This window comes from Schistocerca americana, chromosome 1 (genome assembly GCF_021461395.2).
Source record: "Schistocerca americana isolate TAMUIC-IGC-003095 chromosome 1, iqSchAmer2.1, whole genome shotgun sequence".
NCBI lineage: Eukaryota > Metazoa > Arthropoda > Insecta > Orthoptera > Acrididae > Schistocerca > Schistocerca americana.
In genome coordinates this window covers 813,469,983-813,492,976 of record NC_060119.1, presented here as the reverse complement: position 1 = coordinate 813,492,976, position 22,994 = coordinate 813,469,983, and the positions used below count along the sequence as shown (strand labels likewise).

General features: G+C 45.3%; 1 protein-coding gene across 7 annotated transcripts in view; it reads right to left on the bottom strand.

Moving 5' to 3' along the window:
* LOC124612901 (glutamate-gated chloride channel) overlaps positions 1-22,994 on the bottom strand; it is a 707,093-nt gene that overhangs the window by 544,685 nt on the left and 139,414 nt on the right. The gene's annotated exons all lie outside the window — the stretch shown is intronic.

The window sequence follows — 22,994 nt, the reverse complement described above, 5'->3', positions numbered from 1 at the left end:
TTGCAGCACATTCGTGCCCTGTAAAAAACGCTGATTCTGGATTCTACATCGTGGAACAAGTGGAACGCTGAAGAGGGACGTTTCAGGCAGCCACTGGGCGACAGTCGCGCGTTTCCAGCCGGCAGAAGCTGCCGGCACAAAGCGGTCTGTCAGCCCCGTTGTTGCAGACGCCAGCCGCCAGCTGCACTGTGTCCTTCCCCTCTAGCTGTTTGTGGAGAACGTTTTGTGACTCTCCGGTACACAGGGACAGTCTGACGTGACTGAGCCGTGCGTGAAGGTTTAGCCGTATTTCCACAAACTGGGGGAGAACTTACCTAACGTTTAAGAAATTCGTAATTTGATATCTGGAATGTGAATACAGTATTTCTGTTAGTATTGGGAACTTAAAAGACGCCTCCTTTTACTTCTTTAGGCATATATAGAAGGAATGATCGAACTGTGTTACATTTTCTTTTTCTACTTACGAGCTCATTCCGTTTTAGATGAGCAACAGCACGTATCAAACACATGACAATAATCTGAACTAGGAACATGATGTAAAGATTACGGTACAGTTAACCGTGCGGTCTAACGCACAGCTTACCGGATTAGGAAGGAGCGCCTGGTTCCCGGCAGGAATCCACCCGGCGGACTTGTGTCGAGGTCCGGTGAGCTGGCCAGTCTGTGGGTGGTTTTTAGGCGGTTTTCCATCTGCCTCGGCGAATGCGGGCTGGTTCCCCTTTTTTCACCTCAGCTACACTATGTCGACGATTTCTGAGCAAACAAGTTCTCCACGTACGCGTACACCACCATTACTCTACCACGCAAACATAGGGGTTACACTCGTCTGATGTGAGACGTTCCCTGGGTGGGGAGGGGACGGGGGAGGGGGGGGGGGGCGGGTCCACCGGGGGCCGAACCGCACGATGACCCTGAAAGAGTGGTTCGGTATGGGGCGGTGGAGGGGTAAAGTGGACTACGGTGGTCGTCGTGGGGTCGCGGACCACTGCGGCTGCGGTGGAGACGGAGCCTCACTGTCGTTTCTAGGCCCCTGATTAGCATACAATACAATACAATACAAAGATTCCAGTAACTCCTGGTAACAATGTCGCCCTCTAAAACCCCTTACTTTCCTTGCATATTGTTTTCAACTCGGAAAAAAAAAACATATGGAGAGCTCCACACAACATGAAAAACCGTGAAGTCTTGTGAACAATTTGAAATATGGAACAGTTTTCGATGGTAATACTACTGTCACAGTCCTAATAAGTTTTCCTTCTTTTTTGCTGTCGAATTGTTTCTCTTTTGCCATTTGTTTAGTGCTACCACTTTTGCGACTATGTACTCCATACCAATGGTGGCCGTTCTTACTGCCGATAGACGATAAGCTATGTGAAGTGGCGGCGTTACATCAGAATAGGGAAAGGCAGTTGGGCGCTCGCTCCCGTTTGGACGCATATAGTGGAGCAGAGTGGAGGTGAACCAATATTTGGGCGTCAAACTTATTTATTATTAACTCATTTACGAATTAACTGGGGATGTCTCCAGCGATGGCGATATGTCAAATGAGATAACAAATTTGATTGTTATATGTTTCTTGCAGTGACATACACAACACATGCAAATGCATTGTGCGCTCTGTACTCAGCATATAAAGATCGATCAACGCCGTAGTCATAATCTCGTCGCCAAAACTGACTGGTTATGTTCACTCAGTAAGCGCTTAGGACCCAGTACAGTACACAATGAGCAATCTAACAACTTTTTCCAATACACAGGGTGTAATGGATGTAAGGGTATATATCTTTACATGTGGTACCTTAATGTATACGCACATCAGCGTGTACATTGGTTTTTTTGTACATCGAACAGTCTTTCCACAAACACATCACATACTTTACAAGCTGAAATTTCAACACGGTTGTAACTGCACCACTAAGTGGACTAGACCTGTCAGTATAGACAAACCGTTTTGCGTCCACACTTCAGTACCTGATGCGCCGCCCAGGGGAAAATAAGAAATAATGGCTCGCTTTTACCATGTGTACTTGGAGGCACTAACCAACCTAAACACATACGACTTGTAATAGCTATAATTATTAGTCTGCAAATGGCGTAAATACTGTTGCAGAATTGTTCAGTACTCTATCCTCAGTCACCAATACTCGTTACATCTTTGAAATGTATGCAGGTATTCCTTTTCTGGGCAACATGCTGGCGTAATATAAGGGTTTACGGTATGTCAGACTCCACCCAAAAAGATTCCAATCATTACTAGAAAAACCTCCATAGTTTAAACTCTCCGGAATGAACTGTCCATCTGTGGAGTGAAGCAAAGAAGCTTCACAGCAGGGGACCGAACTGGGCAGACCTGGTGTAGCCAGTGAGTTTCAATGAGACCTGTAGACCTCCAGGGCTCTTCGGTTGCTTTACGTAGTGGTCCATCCCTCCCCCCCCCCCCCCCCCCCCTCACAACCACCAGCCCCCTAGAGATAGCCTTTCACCGTCAGCATATCTCAAGAGGGGTGCCGTTTAATTGGAGAAACGCCTCGGCACACAAACAAGTCATTTTCTGAGTGGTAATACCAACAGGTTTTATATGTCTTGGAAAAAAAGCGACTGCGTTGGTTTTAATGCAATTACTATGAACATTTTCCTATAGTAGTCTTTAATAGATGAAGTCACGAGTGCACTGACAGGACGGTTTCATTTCCATTGGGAATGGCAGTGTTAGTAGAATAACGGAACAGTAGCTGAGACGGCTATCTTGCTCTTCACATTTCCAACGTTTTCCCCCTGATATAGCGAGCGAGAAGCCTCAAGACAAACATTAACAAACCTTAAAGCCAGAACAATATGACTGCCTACTAAACGAAGCTTTGATCCCAGTCTGGAATGCAACACAACAGAGATAATGTGTGGCGTGGATTCCACAAGTCACCCGACGGGGTTGCCGAGAACGCTAACGCGCTGCTTCCTTGACTCGGGTAGGCGCGCCGGCCCCGGATCGAATTCGTCCGGCGGAATAACGACGAGGGCCGGTGTGCCGACCAGCCTGGATGTGGTTTTGAGGCGGTTTTCCATATACCACTATGTGAATACCGGGCTGGTCCCCCCATCCCACCCCAGTTACACGACTCGCAGACATTTGAAACATGTTCGCACTATTTCATGATTTACACTCGACACAGGCAGCTGGGGTACATTGTTTGTGTCCCAGGGGGTATGGGGCGGCGACAGGAAGAGCATCCGGCCACCCCTTCAAAGTTAACCATGCCAGCCGGCTGGTGTGGCCTAGCGGTTCTAGGCGCTTCAGTCTGGAACCGTGCAAGCGCTACGGTCACAGGTTCGAATCCTGCCTCGGCCTGGATGAGTGTAATGTCCTTAGGTTAGTTAGGTTTAACTAATTCTAAGTTCTAGGGGCTAATGACCTCAGAAGTTAAGTCCCATAGTGCTTAGAGCCATTAGCCATGCCAAATCCGCATTTACAAAGCAGACCCCGCCAGTCGGGATAAATGCTTGGAAAGAGAGAGATGGATTCCACAAGTCCTCAGTAGGTTTCCAGAAATCTATGGCACCAGATGTCTACTCACAGGTGACGCATATTAACGTAAATTACGGGCTAGTGATTTGTGGGGAATGACCCGGCTTCCGATATCATCGCAAATGTCTCCTATCGCTTTCAGATCAGGCGAATTTGGTGGCAAGACATCCTCATAAGTTCACTGTCATATTCCTCAAACCACTTTAACACGATTCTGACTTAGTGATACTGTCAGTTATCCTGCTGTAAGATGCCATCGCCATTGGGAAAGACGCCAAGCATGCAGGTATGCAGGTAGAATTATAAAACTACTGTAGGCTACCGTACGCTACCACAAGTAAGAGTAGATTATCTTAGTTTTCCCAGTAGACTTAGTCACCTAAGATCCTATCTGTGTTACCTATACCTCAGGTGTGTTGCATACCTATTGGGCATTTAGATCACTTTGTTTGCGTCTACAACCAGTGTCTTACTAGGTTCCCCTAGAAACCACAAGTTATAAGCCGCCTAGAAACGGAGTGATGATGTATGAAGGGCCATGTATCCTGCAGAACATTTTTGTATTACATAGCTATCCTTGTATACGTTACTTAAAAAATAACACTATTTACAGCAAAATTGAAATTGTTAATGTTTAATTCAAGTTTAATTCGAACATTGTTGAATTTTAATGTGAAACAAATTATGTTGCAGTAAAAATAAAAAGAGCAATAGACATTTATCATGTACCGCTAGATGACGTAATTTCGTAAGAAGAAAAAAAACGAAAAAATTAAGAAATATCAAACAACTCTTCAATACTTTGTCGAGCTTATATAAAATATATTTCTGTTATTCACAAAACTTTTCCCACTTATCAGTAGTAACAGAAAATTCTTGCCTTTGATCATGATGATGAACGTTCCACTGACTACAAAATTACAACAGTAATTACAGAGATTTTTTTAATGTTTTTGGGTGCAAGTGTAATTGTATCAACGTAAAAAACATTCCATTGGCCACAAAATAACAACAACAATTACACACATTTTTTTGATGTTTGTGGATGCAACTTCACACGTACCGACGTAATTGTTTTGGTTACATAAAAGCGCAGATGTTAAGCGATCAATTAATTTTTCTTATTTATAAAATACAATTTATATTTTGTAAGGATATAAATTACGCAATGGGCTGACACTGAACTGTATGTGGTTCTATTTATGCACATTGATTTATGTTTCTTTCCTTACCGATACTGCCAATAATACCGGTGATCCTAACATTCACTACGTCATTTGTGTAGTGCACCAAAACTACGGAACCGTAAACAAAATATCCACGGGTGTACTGCCGGTATACAGTGTCGAACGGGCACAATATGTCGCCTTCATCAGGTGAACTGACGGACTGAGCTCCTGTGAACGTGCCGGCACGGAGATCCGTACGCTATGGCTGCTCAGGGGGAACTGGGTTCGGTCGCGGCGGCAGCCGATTTAAATACCCTCCACCCGCGGCGCGCTCACTCCGCCGTCCGCGCCCCGGTCGCGCGGTGGAACAGATTGCGACGGCGTCTGAGAAGACGTCGGTGTGATGGCTCTGTCAGCCGTGGTCGTCACAACTATACGTTTGCTGGATTTACTCTCGATTAACCCAATCGCTGGTTCCCACGCCTTGCTAAGATTATAGCCACAGTCACGGTTTATGAGGTCGTCATTGGTGCGAATTTCGATGGCCTCTCTAACAACGCTGCCCCAGTAGCTCGACGTCTGTACCAGAATCCTCGTGCGTTCATACTCCATAGCGTGATTTTCAGACAAACAATGTTCAGCGACCGCCGACTCGCTCGGATACTTCAGTCGAGTGTGCCTCAGGTGTTCACGGCATCGATCCTCGACGGTACGCATCGTCTGACCAATATACGACTTGCCACACTGACACGGAATCTGGTACACGCCGGCCTTCCTCAAACCGAGGTCATCTTTGGCGCTCCCCACCAGTGCACGAGTTTTATTCGGAGGACAAAACACAGTTCCGACTCGGTGTTTCTTCAAAATGCGGGCGATTTTCCCCGAGAGAGCGCCTGTATATGGAACAAACGCAGTGCCTACCTCCTCCCTCGTGATTTAATCCATCTCCACAGGTTGTGCTGTAGTGGTTGGGCGGAGAGCACGTTGAATCTGCCACTCTGAGTACCCATTTTTTCGAAATACCGTAGTGTTGACAGAGCGCAACTCTGTATGCATGTGATCCGCAATAATGTTCACGTGCTCCACAGCGGTCATGATGTCTTTGTTTACCAGCAAAGGTCCGATGGAAGTGCAGCTGAATGTTCTCCGCCCTACTCGCCTGCATCCGTGCCGCGGTGCGTGTCTCGAGCAGCCGTATCAAATGGTTCAAATGGCTCTGAGCACTATGGGACTTAACTTCTGAGGTCATCAGTCCCCTAGAACTTAGAACTACTTAAACCTAACTAACCTAAAGACATCACACACATCCATGCCCGAGGCAGGATACGAACCTGCGACCGTAGCGGTCGCGCGGTTCCAGACTGTAGCGCCTATAGCCGCTCGGCCACCCCGGCCGGCCGCAGCCGTATCCAGATACGATCATCTGCCTGGTGTAACAAGAGACGTAAATCATCCGAACAGTCGACACCGTCCCAGTGAGCGATGGTCCACTCTACGTTCTGGTGCGCACTGCAATCGCGACTCACGACGTCGTTGGGTTAACATGGGCGCCCGTAGGGATCATCTGCAGCAGAGCCTCACGTTACACACACAGGGTGTGCTCCAAAATACTTGTGCCTGCCCCTACGTTGTACTGAGTGTACTCTGTTGTCAGATCTCCCACAGATCGCCACCTGTTCTAATGTACAGAGCGGCAAACCTCCGACCTCCACATTCTGCAATGAGGCGCGGGTGTCGAACACCTTGTCGCCTATTCGTAGTTTCACCGTAATTCAAACATTTTCTACAGATGTAATGACGAAGTAAATATCCCAGAATTCGAAACCAGAACAGCTGTTATCATGAGAGACATAAAAGTAGATATCTTAGGTGTTGCGAAACAACTCAAATCACTTAAGAAAGGCAAGTCTTCCGGTCCAGATGATATACCAATCGGATTCCTTTCAGAGTATGCAAACACAATAGCGCCTTTCTTTGCAATCATATACAGACGATCACTTGACGAAAGGTCTGTTCCTAAAGAATGGAAAGTAGCATAGGTCACACCAACATTCAAGAAAAGAAATGGGAGTAACCCATTGAATTACAGACCCATATCAAAATTCAAATGTGTGTGAGTTCTTAAGGGACCAAACTGCAGAGGTCATCGGTCCCTAGACTTACACAGTACTTAAACAAACCCATGCTAAGAACAACACACACACCGATGCCCGAGGGAGGACCCGAACCTCCGGCGGGAGGGGCCGCGCTGTCAGTGACATGGCGCCTCTAACCGCGCGGCCACTCCGCGCTGCAGACCCATATCACTGACCTCAATTTGCAGTAGGATTTTGGAGCATATACTGTACTCGAACATTATGAACCACCTTGAAGAAAATGACTTACTGATACATAACCAACACGGATTCAGAAAACATCGTTCGTGTGCAACGCAGCTGGCTCTTTATTCGCATGAAGCAATGAGTGCTGTCGACAAGGGATCTCAGATCGATTCCATAGTCCTAGATTTCCAGAAGGCTTTTGATTCCGTTCCTCACAAGCGACTATTAATCAAATCGCGTGCATATGGAGTATCGTCTCAGTTGTGTCACTGGATTCGTGAATTCCTCTCAGAGAGGTCATAGTTCGTAGTGATAGACGGTAAATCACCGAGTAGAGCAGAAGGGAAATCTGGCGTTCCGCAAGGTAGTGTCATTGACCCTCTGCTGTTCCTAATTCACATAAATGATCTAGGTGATAATCTGAGCAGCCTCCTTACATTGTTTGCTGATGAAGCTGTTATTTACCGTCTAGTAAAATCATCAGACAATCAATTCCAATTACAAAATGATCTACAGAGAATTTCTGTATGGTGCGAAAAGTGGCAATTGGGACTAAACAAAGAAAAGCGCGAGGTCATCCACGTGGGTACTGAAAGAAATCCGATAAATTTTGGGTATACGATAAATCTCACAAATCTAAGGGCTGTCAATTCGACTAAATACCTAGGAATTACAAGGCCGAGCAATTTAAATAGGAAAGACCATGTAGACAATATTGTGAGGAGGGTGATACAAAGACTGCGCTTTGTTGCCAGAACACTTAGAAGTGCAACAAACCCACTAAAGGGACAGCCTACATTACACTTGCCCGTCCACTGCTGGAATATTGCTGCGCGGTGTGGGATCCTTACCAGGTAGAATTGACGGAGGACATCGAAAAAGTGCGAAGAAGGGAAGCTCGTTTCGTGTTATCGCGCAATGGGGGCGAGAGTGTCGCTGATATGAGTTGGGGTAGCAGTCACTGAAACAAAGGCGGTTTTCTTTGCGACGAGATCTATTTACGAAATTTCAATCACCAACTTTCTCTTCCAAATGCGAAAATATTTTGTTGACACCCACCTACGTATGGAGAAATGATCATCAACAAAAATAAGAGAAATCAGAGCTCGAACGGAAAGATTTAAGTGTTCCATTTTCCCACGCGCCATTCGAGAGTGAAATGGTAGAGAAATAGTATGAAAATGGTTCGGTGAACCCTCTGCCAGGCACTTAAGTGTGAATTGCAGAGTAACCATGTAGATGTAGATGTAGATGATCTGGACAGTAGCATGCTAACGGCTGACAAGCTTAACGTTTCCGACATGGTCGTTCTCATGTGCTGGACCATAACTGTTTAGCCTCTGTCAAAGTAGGTAATGAAACTTCCTGGCAGATTAAAACTGTGTGCCGGACCGAGACTCGAACTCTGCAGGAGAGCTTCTGTAAAGTTTGGAAGGTAGGAGGCGATGTACTGGCGGAATTAAAGCTGTGAGGACGGGGCGTGAGTCGTGCTTGGGTAGCTCAGTCGGTAGAGCGCTTGCCCGCGAAAGGCAAAGGTCCCGAGTTCGAGTCGCGGTCCGGCACACAGTTTTAATCTGCCAGGAAGTTTCATATCAGCGCACACTCCGCTGTAGAGTGAAAATTTCATTCTAGAAACGTAGGTAATGTCAGTTAATTTTTCCATTTACGACCCATATCGTCGCTAGAGTGAGTCGCTATTCGTCTCTGCTCCATTTATATACAGGGTGGTTACAATTATACTTTCCATACGGAAAACTATTTACCGTATGGATACCCAACTTTACAGGAACGATGTTCAGATTGTGTGCTGCAGGATTTGCGTTGTTAGTAGTGTTAGTGTAATAACTTGCCGTTAGACGCAGGTACTGGTACGGCGACGTAGAGTTGAAACAGAAGCACCAGACCGTAACAGAAAGCCAAAGTGGGTCTGGACAAGGTGAGCAGGGCTTTACTCGTGAAATTAAAACAGTTGCAATAGTGTTGCTGCTCTTCGTGAGTATCGACCCATTAAAGGAACGCAGAGAGGTTGTCTTTCTGCACCGGGGTTGAAGATCACGATTCGGAAGTTCGCATTGACTGGCGATTTGCGAATTGTCCCTGGGAGAGGTCGACGGCCAACCGTGCCACAAATTGTTGAAGAAGTAGCTGTTACCATGGCTGAGAACGCTGGACGCAATGTGTGATCTTGAAGCAGTTCGCAAGCTGTCACGACAGTTGAGCATCCCATGGTCCACCGTTCGAAAAGTGCTGCGAACGATTGTGGAGTGATAGCTCTCGTGCAGATCCAGATTGTCGTGGATGCAGATGGTCGTCACATTGAATAACGTTTGTAACCTGTAACCTAAACATGGTACGCAATCGGCAGATGTTACCATTCCATGAGGATATTAAAATATATTTCTTTCAAAGGGTAGTTATTCCTCTTTCGCACGTCCTTAAAAATGCTTTCACAAAGTGTCATTGTTCTACGATCACTTGTCTTTCATGGAGGCCCTCTCACGCAGCGGAGGTTAGAATACAGCCACGCTATACTTTCCTTAGTGGTTGAGGTCCCCGCAGCCGTATCACACGGCATTCCATCTCGCGCTGGACACTGTTCGTAATCTTTTGACTCGTCATTATGCGTCGTTGAACTCATACATTCAAGAACTTTCGATTGCCGTTTAGTACTTAAATGCTTAATTTAAAGAAATGACTTCAATATCTCGGTATAAAAGTTTACTCAGAGTATTAAATACCAGCAAAATACACTACTGCCCATTAAAATTGCTACACCATGAAGATGACGTGCTACAGACGCGAAATTTAACCAACAGGGAGAAGATGCTGTGATATGCAGGTGATTAGCTTTTCAGAGCATTTACACAAGGTTGGCGCCGGTGGCGTCACCTACAACGCGCTGACACGAGGAAAGTTTCCAACCGATTTCTCATACACAAACAGCAGTTGACCAGAGTTGCCTGGTTAAACGTTTTTGTGATGCCTCGTGTAAGGAGGAGAAATGAGTACCATCACGTTTTCGACTTTGATAAAGGTCGGATTGTAGCCTATCGCGATATGCGGTTTATAGTATCGCGATATTACTGCTCGCGTTGGTCGAGATCCAATGACTGTTAGCAGAATATGGAATCGGAGGGTTCAGGAGGGTAATACGGAACGCCGTGCTCGATCCCAACGGCCTCGTATCACTAGCAGTCGAGATGACAGGCATCTTATCCGTTTCGGTGTAACGGATAGTGCAGCCACGTCTCGATCCCTGAGTCAACAGATGGGGACGTTTGCAAGACAACAACCATCTGCATGAACAGTTCGGCAACGTTTGAAGCAGCATAGACTATCAGCTCGGAGACCATGATTACATTGACGCTGTGTCACAGACAGGAGCGCCTGCGATGGTGTACTCAACGACGAACCTGGGTGCACGAATGGCAAAACGTCATTTTTTCGAATGAATCCAGGTTCTGTTTACGGCGTCATGATGGTCGCATTCGCGTTTGCCGACATCGCGGTGAACGCACATTGGAAGCGTGTATTCGTCATCGCCATACTGGCGTATCACTCGGCGTGATGGTATGGGGCGACATTGGTTACACGTCTCGGTCACCTCTTGTTCGCATTGACGGCATTTTGAACAGTGGACGTTACATTTCAGATGTGTTACGACCCGTGGCTCTACCCTTCATTCAATCCCTGCCAAACCCTACATTTCAGCAGGATAATGCACGACCACATGTTGAAGGTCCTGTACGGGCCTTTCTGGATACAGAAAATGTTCTACTGCTGCCCTGGCCAGCACATTCTCCAGATCTCTCACCAATTGAAAACGTCTGGTCAATGGTGGCCGAGCAACTGGCTCGTCACAATACACCAGTCACTACTCTTGATGAACTGTGGTATCGTGTTGAAGCCGCATGGGCAACTGTACCTGTACACGCCAACCAAGCTCTGTTTGAATCAATGCCCAGGCGTATCAAGGCCTTTATTACGGCCAGAGGTGGTTGTTCTGGGTACTGATTTCTCAGGATCTATGTACCCAAATTCCCTGAATATGTAATCACATTCAGCTCAAGTATAATATATTTGTCCATTGAATACCCGTTTATCATCTGCATTTCTTCTTGGTGTAGCAATTTTAATGGCCCATAGAGTACTTGTCTATTCGTTCTCTATCACTCGCCGAAAACGTTAACAACGACTTCGTAATACATTGTGAGAATCAAGAACGTTCACATTACGTGAGACACACTATACTTACTCAAATGAATCAAAAATTTGGAACTATGCACTTAATACAGGTCAAGAGTAACCGAAAACCTTGGTGTAAAAAAGGTTGTACGTTGTAGCTGTTAATAATACCATAATAAAACGAGAAAAATAGTTATTCTATTGCAGGACTTTAATATTTCAGTAATCTATATCTTTTAACACGAAGCTAAAACAGAAATTTCAATATTTAATAATGAATTCTGGCAGTATAGTAAGAAAATTCTGATCTTAATAATAACGTCTTTCGTTAGTTTGCCGGCCAGTGTGGCCGTGCGGTTCTGGGCGCTTCAGACTGGAACCGCGTGACCGCTACGTTCGCAGGTTTGAATCCTGCCTCGGCATAGATGTGTGTGATGTCCTTAGGTTGCTTAGGTTTAAGTAGTTCTAAGTTCTAGGGGACTGATGACCTCAGAAGTTAAGTCCCATAGTGCTCAGAGCCATTTTTTAAAATAAAACTGATTTCGTCAAAAAAGATCAACTGTATCAGAACGAATTTCGAAAGTGAATAAAAAGTCAAAATATTATGTATATAGCTGAGACACCCAAAATAAATTTAGACATCTGATTCATTTTTTGGTCTCCAGGTGGCTTATACTTACCGATGAAACAAGAAGCGGAATAAACTGATGGAAAACAACTTTGCTTCAAAAAACCGTACAAAATTTTATTTTATACCTTTTTTATATTTTCCTAGCACTGAAGGAGTAAAATTATATGTAAAGTTATTAAACGTTCTCAAAACTACAATGGACTTACCATATTTTTTTAACATAAACCCTTGACTTACATTCTTTTCACAAACTTTGTAAGGCACTTACAGCATTTTCAAGAAAACAAAAGAATGGCACTTACTTCTTTTTCCATGTAAGTTTTGTTCCCTTTATACACTTTCATAAAAGGACTGTTTTCATGTTTTGTATTTTGATATACACAATGTTTTCACAAAATTAATATAATCATCCAATATTTAAGACACACTTTTAGTTGAATATTGAAAATTTTTATTTTTGGCACTTACATCCTATTCCATTTTTTTTTACACAATTATACGGTTTTAAAACAAAAAAGCACAAGGTTCGTCAGGAAAATACAAACGTTTTCAATTCGTTATTGCGGCTTCTTCGTCTGACCCGCAAAATTTGCAGGGCACCTATTTCTGCCACTAGCTTTCCTCTTTACGTCGACAAAAGGAAAAGGAAGTCGAAAATCAGACTCGACACTGCATCGTGGCTCCCAGCTCGTATTTGTTCCGCTCTGGTTTTCGGCGGTATTGCGAATCCTTCGGCTTATTACTGACGCAGAGTCCGCGGAAGCTGCTGTGATGAGGAACAGCGTAAGAAATGAATACCTGGAGTCCGGATCGGATGAGCCCCCGCAGCCGCACGTATCTTTATCCGCGAAGGCTGAGACAGAGATGCGGCGCCTCAGACAAACAAATGAAAAGAAAAATGTGACGGCCCGGGGAGAATCCGGCGCGCTGAATACTGCGCCGGGCGGCCCACAAAAGGAACCCCCGGCCCCGTTATTACCTCCGTCGATATTGTGCGCGCCGCCTTCCCCAAAAGCTGGAATCCGTGGCCCATGTGAAACCAGCGAGCTTATATATAATTGGTACCCTAAAATGCAGCAACACGCCGAGGCTCTTCTGCGATGGAGGATAAATAATTGTTCCTCGGAAATTCGTTCAGCAGCTTTGAGTTCACATGGTTTTCTTTTGTTTTTTTTCTGGATGGCCACCGGACAAAGTGTAAAGTAAAAATTATTCCATTCCATCCTGGGGTGTTGACATAGCTATCTTATTATGCTAATACTAGAAACAGTCGTAGGTTGCAAAATGTTCTTTATTAACTCAAGAACGACGCCTTTCGCCCTGGTGGGGTATCCTGAGCTTATCTCATGAGCGCTGCTTACAACAGTCAGAGCAGCACAGAACAGAACCACGCGTACAGGCTCTGAATATGGACCCACATCAAAACGGCGCTGGAGGCCCGTCCGCATTCACACAGAGTTTACACATGAATAATAAGAACACGAGTGAAGTATTGGGCTAGTAACAGTGCATCCCTCGCTTACAGCGCTGTCTAGTGTCTGTCATTGTTACTAGCCCAATCCTTTGCTCGTGCTCTCATTATTCATGTACGTATGCTCTGTGTGAATACGGACAGGCATGCGGTGCCGTTTTGATCTGTGGCCATACTCAGAGCCTGTACGCGTGGTCTTGTTCCTCGCTGCTATGACTGTTGTCACCAACCCTCGCGGGATAGCATGATGATGCTCTACCTGGGCGAAACGCGCCTTTCTTGACTTAATAAAGAAATTGTGCCGGTCCTACAACTGTTTTTAATATTAAAGTGTTAAATCTCTTCCTTAAAAGAGCTCACTCGTCGCTTTGGAGCGCTGTTACAAGGCCCACTACTTCTGAAGAAGATATTTTTACAAATATCGATATCTAGGTCAAGAGCTAGTAAACGTTTATTTTCAACTGGTTGGCTGATTTTTCAGCCTCTTCAGATTTACACAGTTCCCGTTTCGCAGACATGTTTAAGAGTTCTAATATGCTTGTGGAGAAGGCGGTGTTGACCTCCTGTTTTCTGTGTGAACTTTTGCATGTTACAGTTTGTGGTTTTCCGAGTACGCACCTATGGGGAAAGAAGGTTGTGGAATGGTATGGCGGTCGACTCCCACCATATGCTTGCCTGTAGATATCGTAAGTAATAGCCAGAACTGACACAGGTGAAAGTATACGATAATGGCAGCTAAATCGTTCCAGTAAACACTGGGCCGAAAACGAGCCATTTGCGAGGTACTTGTGAATGTGTTTTATGAGCCTCCACTGACTTTACTATGAGCTGTTGCCCTTGTTAGTACAAATGTGCACACACAAAAACAAAAAGATGCAGCACGAAGGCAGAAGGCGTGCCAGTCTCTCGGTAACCAATGACAAGGTGTTTTCAGTGGGTGAGAGGTCTCTACAACGTGCCGACCAGGAAAACTGTCGAACACCCTCTCTATCGAGGTAGGCCAGGGCAACACGTTTTCAACGTGCGGTCTTCCATTATATCACTCAAATAAAATCTAAGAGGCAAAAAGACGACGCCCCACGAAGATATTATCCAAATGGCGCGGAAATCGGTAGTCGTGATATATATGTACAATCAGATGGTTATAATTTTTAAAAAAATTGGCTTATTTATTCAAGAGAAAGACCTTCACGAACTGAGCAAGTCACTAAAGCGTTGGCTCACTTCTGGTCCTCATGCAAGCAGTTACTCGGCATTGATTGACAGAGTTGTTGGATGTTCTTCTGGTGGGATATCGTGCCAAATTCTGTCCAGCTGGCACTTAAGATCGTCAAAATCCCGAGCTGGTTGGAGGGCCCTGCCTATAAGGGTCCATACGCTCTCAGTAATCATGTGTTTGTCTGTACATGTACATCAAGTCTACCAGTTTCCGACCCATCCGGATAATTCCTCCACGATGCATCGTCTTCTTTTTGTCTTATAGTGTATTTGAAATGTTAAATGTTCATTTAAGTGCTCGTCTAATTAGTTTCAAATTTCTTCTACGGCACCTGGTGTTGTGCCTGCTTGAGGGGACGTCGACATATTTTGCTACTGATGCAAGATGGAAAAGTCGAGCAAGGCCGGTACCTCGGCTTTAATGCAAGAAAGGAAGAATGAATTGATTGTTGGTGTTAATAACGGTCATCCCCTTTACCTCCTCTGCATTACTGCAGATGTGTCACTGAGCACATTTGTTCTGTGCATGCAGTACACGTAAGGCGCCTAGTTGTTTCCACTGCACTGTGTGGAATACGAAGATTCTATTACAGTTCACTAACCTGCTCTCTTCAAGTTGATGTCCCCAGCGCAGAAAACAGCACGCAGGTCGTAGGTTCTGTATCTTGAGGCTGAAACTAATTTTTAGCGAGGTTCTGTTCTGAAATAATGTATCACTTCTTTGGGATGCCACTCGCGTATTTTAATATAGCCACACGAGAAGACTACATGATCTTAATACAACACATTCTGGCCGGCCGAAGTGGCCGTGCGGTTAAAGGCGCTGCAGTCTGGAACCGCAAGACCGCTACGGTCGCAGGTTCGAATCCTGCCTCGGGCATGGATGTTTGTGATGTCCTTAGGTTAGTTAGGTTTAACTAGTTCTAAGTTCTAGGGGACTAATGACCTCAGCAGTTGAGTCCCATAGTGCTCAGAGCCATATGAACCATTTGAACCAACACATTCTGATACAGCAAAGTACATGATCAAACACAACGTTTACGAAAATGTATCTTTACACTGTTTGTGGCACGGGTCTGTGCCTCATAACTACCGGAGTGAATCTTTTAATACTGAATAATGGCAAACACATTCTGCCACGGACAACATGACTGTACATCTCGACTGCCTAATCCAGAGTGACGAACAGGAACTTAAATAAAAACTGGAAACACATGCTACGACAAACAACAAATCTGTTCTTCTCGACTGCCTAATCCAGAGTGACGAACAGCCCGAAACACTTCACGCGCCATACCAGAAAAGGCTTGACCCGAACGCTTCCGAAGTGCTTCGTCTGCAATTTCGTCAGTCTTTTGTTTTTGATTTAATTTGTTTTTAATGATTCTAGAATGACTGATTGATAGTCAGCTGTTGAGAGATATTTATATTAAAAAGTGACGTCATTCCAATGAGTAGTTTAACTAATAATTATAACTATACTTCAACGTTGTGGCGCCCTTGCTCCGAACACAGCAGCCAATCACAGAGCAGTAGCATTATGCAGGCGGTCTTTCTCACGGGAATGGTACGGAATCTAACATCTGTCACAGGTACCTCACACCACATTTCATCTATATACTTCTTGCATCTCCACTGCTCTGGGAACAGCTTCTTGGAGCCTAATATGATGGCTGACTAAGCCAGAAATATTACAGCTTCCAAGATGATCTGCGATAATTCTGGGCCACCTAAGAGGTATTAAGCACGCCACTTGATACGGTTGAAGAACTGGACAATCGAATTCTCACGATTAGACAGGTGACCCGTTGGTGTCTGAACGAACTAATAACACACTCCAGACAGGAGTGCGGTATTGAATCGGAATGTGAAGACGACATGTGGAACGCTTCCGGTAACAGGTACGAGAGTACATACAGTAACTGTGAGATGTAACGTGCTGAAGCAGTACTGTAGTTCATATTAAGGTAGGCCATGGATAAAATTTCAGCCCAATTATGGGGGGGGGAGACCCGAAAATTTGCATTTTAAGTAAATTTATACGCTTATGAAAATACACTATAAGACAAAAGAACGACACACCACGTAAGAACTATCCGAATGGAGCGAAAATCGGTAGATGTGATGTACATAGAAAAACAAATTATATAAAATATATAGTAAGATGTAAATATATAAATATATAATATATATAATAATATATAAATAATATTATTTAAAACAAATAGATTATTTATACCCCAGAAAGGGTGCCCACGTATGGTCCTTACGCAATCAGTTATTCGACTTGGCATTGATTGATAGAACTGTTGATGTCCTCCTGAGAGATGCGGTACCAAATTCTTTCCAATTGGTGCGTTATATAATCAAAATTTAGAACTGATTGGAGGGCATTGCCCACAGTCTTCCAAACATTCTCAACTGGGGAGAGATCCGGCGACCTTCCTGGTCAACGTAGACTTTGGAAAGCGCCAAGACCAGTGGTAGAAACTCTCGCCGTATGCGGGCGGTCGTTGTCTTGCTGATGTGTAAGCCCAGGATGGTTTCCCATGAAGAGCAATAAAACGGGGCGTAGAATATCGTTGATGTATAGCTGCGCTATAAGAGTGCTGTGGATGACAATCAAAGGCGACCTGATATGAAATGGAATGGCAGTCCAGACCATCCAGTTGAATCTTGTCAGGCCGTATGGTGGGCGGCAGTCAGATTGGTATCCTACCAGTGTCCGGGGCGTCCCCAGACACGTCTTCGCTGGTCACTGGGGCACAATTCGAAGAGGAACTCATCACCGAATAAAACTCCAGTCATTGTGATTCCAGGCCGAATGTCCCCGATACCACTGCAAATTGGCTTGCTGGAGTACAGAGATCAATGTTTGTCGGTGCAAGGGGTACTGTGGGCTCATACCCCTTCGTGTGAGCGGGCTATTAATTCTCCTTGTTGTCACTGGAGCACCATTTGGACGTCGATGATAATTACGAATCCGAGGTTCTCAGTGTCTTCCTGACGATTCCTCGGTTCTCACGTCCTGTCTCTCTAGGTCCACCACCTCCTTCTTGACGCGGTGTACGGTCATGGTTCACTCATTTTTTCCAACAACGTGGAATAACGGCATGGCACTAACTCGAATGTCGAGCGGATGCCCGAGTGCTCCAACTGGCCTCTCTCAAGTGCTGACATCGGCGTATACTGTTCACGCGACTGTTGCGAGGCATAGTTACCGTCTAACGCACGGCTTTCCGGAGTGAGAAGTAGTGCCTGGTCCCCGCACGAATCCGCTCGATGGACTTGTATAGAGTCCGGTTAGCCGGCCAGTCTGTGGATGGTTTTTAGGCGGTTTTCCATCTACCTAGGCGAATACGGGATGGTTCCCCTTATTCCGCCTCAGCTACACTATGTCGGCGATTCCTGTGCAACCAAGTTAGACACGTACGCGTACTCCACCATGCGAACATGGGGGTTACACTCGTCTAGTGTGAGGTGTTCCCTGTGGGAGTGGGGGGGGGGGGGGGGGGGCGGGGTCCACCGAGGGACAAACCGCACAATAACCCTGAAAGAGTGCTTCGGAGTGGGGCAGCGGAGGGGTGAAGTGGACTTCGGTAGTCGTCTAGGGTTGTGGACCACTGCGGCTGCGGCGGGGACGGAGCCTCTCCGTCGTTTCTATGCCCCCGGTTAACATACAGTACAGTACAATACATGCAATACTGTCTAACTGAGTACACGGAATAAAATTCGCAAAGACTTTATGCCCTGGTATCATTATGTCCCCTGTTTACTATCCTTGAGAGCTGCACGATGAAACTGCGCTGCAGCGCCAAACTGCGAATACATAGAAAGAAGGATCCTTTATTGTATGACTATATGATAGCGGAACAAACACTGGTAGCAGTTACTTCTGTAAAATATCTGGGAGTATGCGTGCGGAACGATTTGAAGTGGAATGATCATATAAAATTAATTGTTGGTAAGGCGGGTACCAGGTTGAGATTCATTGGGAGAGTGCTTAGAAAATGTAGTCCATCAACAAAGGAGGTGGCTTACAAAACACTCGTTCGACCTATACTTGAGTATTGCTCATCAGTGTGGGATCCGTACCAGATCGGTCTGACGGAGGAGATAGAGAAGATCCAAAGAAGAGCGGCGCGTTTCGTCACAGGGTTATTTGGTAACCGTGATAGCGTTACGGAGATGTTTAATAAACTCAAGTGGCAGACTCTGCAAGAGAGGCGCTCTGCATCGCGGTGTAGCTTGCTCGCCAGGTTTCGAGAGGGTGCGTTTCTGGATGAGGTATCGAATATATTGCTTCCCCCTACTTATACCTCCCGAGGAGATCACGAATGTAAAATTAGAGAGATTAGAGCGCGCACGGAGGCTTTCAGACAGTCGTTCTTCCCGCGAACCATACGCGACTGGAACAGGATAGGGAGGTAATGACAGTGGCACGTAAAGTGCCCTCCGCCACACACCATTGGGTGGCTTGCGGAGTATAAATGTAGATGTAGATGTAGATGTATTCGTCCATCGGCAGCCAAAGTTTACAGTTTTGCATTTTGTGACAAATTTCCGTAAATCTTTCGTGGTGCGATTTTTTTTCTGAAGTTACTGGCGGCTTGTAAGCTAACATTCACAATTAATTCTCGAACACTTCGTTCGTGAACACGTGTTTACGGGAACATTTTTGCTTCTTTTATCGTATACTTCCGGACGTGTAACTTTTCGGTACTAATTATGATACAGCCTGCGTACTCTGTAATCCTATCAGAGAGTTGTTAGTGGTTTAAAACTGAATTAATATTTGGATCAGATCAACCTCGAATGTTTTGTTGTTACATTTTTCACCGTTCGGCGTTTCCAGCACCAAGAAGAATAACTGCACGAATATATCACCTCATTATTGTTACTCCCGCGTGAAGCGGAGGAGGCTCCCCTGCTACCTTCTCTTTTTCTTGGGTTTCAGCATCTCGTCTCATCGACCGGGGTGCCATTAAGACGGGGCTCGCGGAGATTTAACGAGGGTGCGGGAGGAATTCTCAGAACTTCTGTACCTTCGCCTGCAATGACTAGAAGGATACCAGGCAAAACGGGAGTTGATTCTTTCAGGTTGTGTATCCACTACCATAACGGAGCTATAAGTCCTCTGCATGCATCTGTGAGGTACCAAGCACGTTAGAGTTGGCTTTTCGTCTCGAACATAGAAAACAAAAATACTTGGCCAACAAAAAATCGGATAAGAGTTTTAAACGAAATCAGAAATAATTTTTTTCGTGGGACGTACAGTGGTAAAGTACAAATTCCTTTACTTCTGCTGACCTGTTTTTCATTGCTTCGTTGACAGTCTGTAAGTTGCAGTTCTTACTTTCTACAGCAGTTTCCATTGCCAAATACAGTCTTCCTGCCTCCCGTTGCAGGTGTCCCATCAACCAGTTTTAGCGTTTACTGCAAATGTCTTTCCGATCTTGTTACACATGGCTTTTAATTTCGTGCTCACAATCTTTTCTGTAAAGATATTTCATTGCGTCCTGTTCCTTCTTTCTCGGCTTTTCGCCCACATACGTAGCCTCTCGATAAATACACTGCTATAGATTAATATTAATATTTTTCTCATGGTTCTAGGCCCATAATTGAAACTAATTGATTACAACTTAGAGGAAAAGTGTAATCGCTCTCTGCTATTTGTATTTTATACCTTCATTATGTCGTTCGTGCCGTGTAGAATTGTGTCCTAGAAAGATAAATTGCTCTGTCCCAAAAATTAGATTATTTACATGTTGCTGTGACTAGTCACAATCAGAAGACTGCGCCACTGACCTGCGACAAATTTCCAAATCTCTCCTCTTATGTTCTGTGAAGTGATAGCTCTTGTATTGTCCCTGAAACTGGCACTCTTAGCTCTGAAACGGGCCAACATTTTCACCAACTTTTGTGAGACCTTAAGACCATCTAAGATTACAAGAAAAACTGTAGAGGGAATATGATAGAACAACTGATTAAAATACTGTACCGAAATACAGTGAGGTGATAAAAGTCATGGTATACCTCCGAATATCGTGTGGGACCTCCTTTTGCCAGCCATAGTGCAGTGATACGACGTGGGATGGACTCTACAAGTCGTCGGAAGTTCCCTGAAGTAATATTGAGCCCTGCTGCTCCTACAGCCGCCCATAGTCGCAAAAATGTTGCCGGCGCAGAATTTTGTGCAGGAGATGACCTCCCTATTATGTCCCATACATGTTCAGAGGGAGTCATGTAAACACATCACAGCCCACACCATTATGAAGCCACCTCAAGCTTGCACGATGTCTTGTTGACAACTTGCATCCATTGCTTCGTAGGGTCAACATCACACTCGAACCCTACCATCAGCTCTCACCAACTGAAATCTGGACTCTTCTGACCAGGTCACGGTGTTCCAGTCGTCTAGGGTCCAACCGATGTGATCATGAGCCCAGGAGAGGCGCTGCAGGCGATTTTCATGCTGTTAGCCATAGCCCATTAACGCCAGATTTCGCCGCACTGTCCTGACGAAAGCGTTCATCGTACGTCCCACATTGGTTTCTGCGGTTATCTCACATAATGTTGCTTGTCTGTTAGCACTGACAACTCTACGCAAACACCGCTGCTCTCGGTCGTTAAGTGAAGGCCATCGAACACTGCGTTGTCCTTGGTGAGAGGTAATACCTGAAATTTAGTATTCTCAGCATATTCTCGACACTGTGGATCTCGGAATATTGAATTCCCTAACGATTCCCGAAATGGAATGTTCCACGCGTCTGGCATTCAAAGTTGTTCATTCTTGTGAAGTGGCCGTAACTGCGTCGCAGAACTTTTGATGCGGATCACTTGAGTATAATGACAGCTCCGCCAATGCATTGCCCTTTTGTACCTTGCGTACGCGCTGCTAGTCTACTGGCGTCTGTATATACGCATATCGCTATCCCACGACTTCTGTCAGCTTAGTGTACAGGGACAATAAAAACAGTGTGGAATACCAATTCGTCTTTGGTCTTCGTGAAAGTGAAAGGAAAATGGGACAGAAGGATACATGCAATCTTATAAAGTGCCAGAACTCGAGGTTGATACGTTACTAACAGGGAGCTTAATCATAAAAAGGTGGCGAGCGTCGGTTTCCGGTCGGAAGATGGGGGTTGAACGGCGAGCATGTTCTAATCGAAAAGCAGGCAAGCAGTAAGTAAATGCAGACTACCAGATACCAGACTTTGTCACAGTCGACGGCTCGGTGTCCATGTAGGCTAATGACTCTAGAAGGTCATGTAGCACTGTTGACCTTGACAAGTCTGTCAGATGAAGACGTTAAGCTAGACGGCCCCCTTGGCATTGTTCCAGTAGAGTAGGCTATGTGCCAATACCGTGCTTTACCCTTTCCATTCCCGTCCTGTACCTACCAACAACCCAAACACAACTGTACGCTCTACACTCTTTCTTCACAAAATCAAAGAATGGAAATTCCAGGCAGAAATATTAACAATGTACAAAGAGACAGGTAGATACTTACCGTAAAGAGGACAAGTTAAGTTCGGCCGCAGCCTTCATCAGTAAAAGAGAGAAACATACCATTCAGACACACAAGCGCACTGCATGCACACATGACCGAATTCCAGCCCAGGATGCTGGAGTTGGCGGTCATGTGTGCATGCGGTGTGCACGCGTGTATGAATGGTGTGTGTCTCTCTTTTTCTGATGAAGGCTGTGGCCTAAATCTTTATGTAAGTATCTTTTAATTGTGCCCGTCTACAATTTAATGTGTCCTCTTCACGGTAAGTAGCAATCTGTCTTTTGCTACACTGTACACATTCTTTACAGTCATTCTCAAAATACCAATACACATTTGGCAAGTTGGACATCCAAACTGTCGGAATGGTGACACGTTGAAAGGCTTTCATTAGCAAATTAATCACATAGATGTAAGTGCAGAGCGGTTCATGTACCGCGATAACGCTGTTTCCGGCGTTGCGCGGGAAAAAGTGGCCATGTATACACGCTGCAGACTGCCATCACTACACGGCGCTGCAGCCCACTGCTCGGAGACTGTGGCGGGTTGCGGATCTTATTGGATCCATTCCAGATTTAAAAAGAAAAACAAAAGCACTGCCAAAAGCGCACTAGTGGTGTCGTCTATTGCACTGTGCTGTTTGAGATAATCGCAGGTCCGAAATTTCCTGGTAAAATTAAAACTAGAATGAAATTTTCAAATGGTTCAAATGGCTCTGAGCACTATGGGACTAAACATCTATGGTCATCAGTCCCCTAGAACTCAGAACTACTTAAACCTAACTAACCTAAGGACATCACACAACACCCAGCCATCACGAGGCAGAGAAAATCCCTGACCCCGCCGGGAATCGAACCCGGGAACCCGGGCGTGGGAAGCGAGAACGCTACCGCATGACCACGAGCTGCGGGCATATGAAATTTTCACTCTACAGTGGAGTGTGCCCTGATATGAAACTTCCGGGCA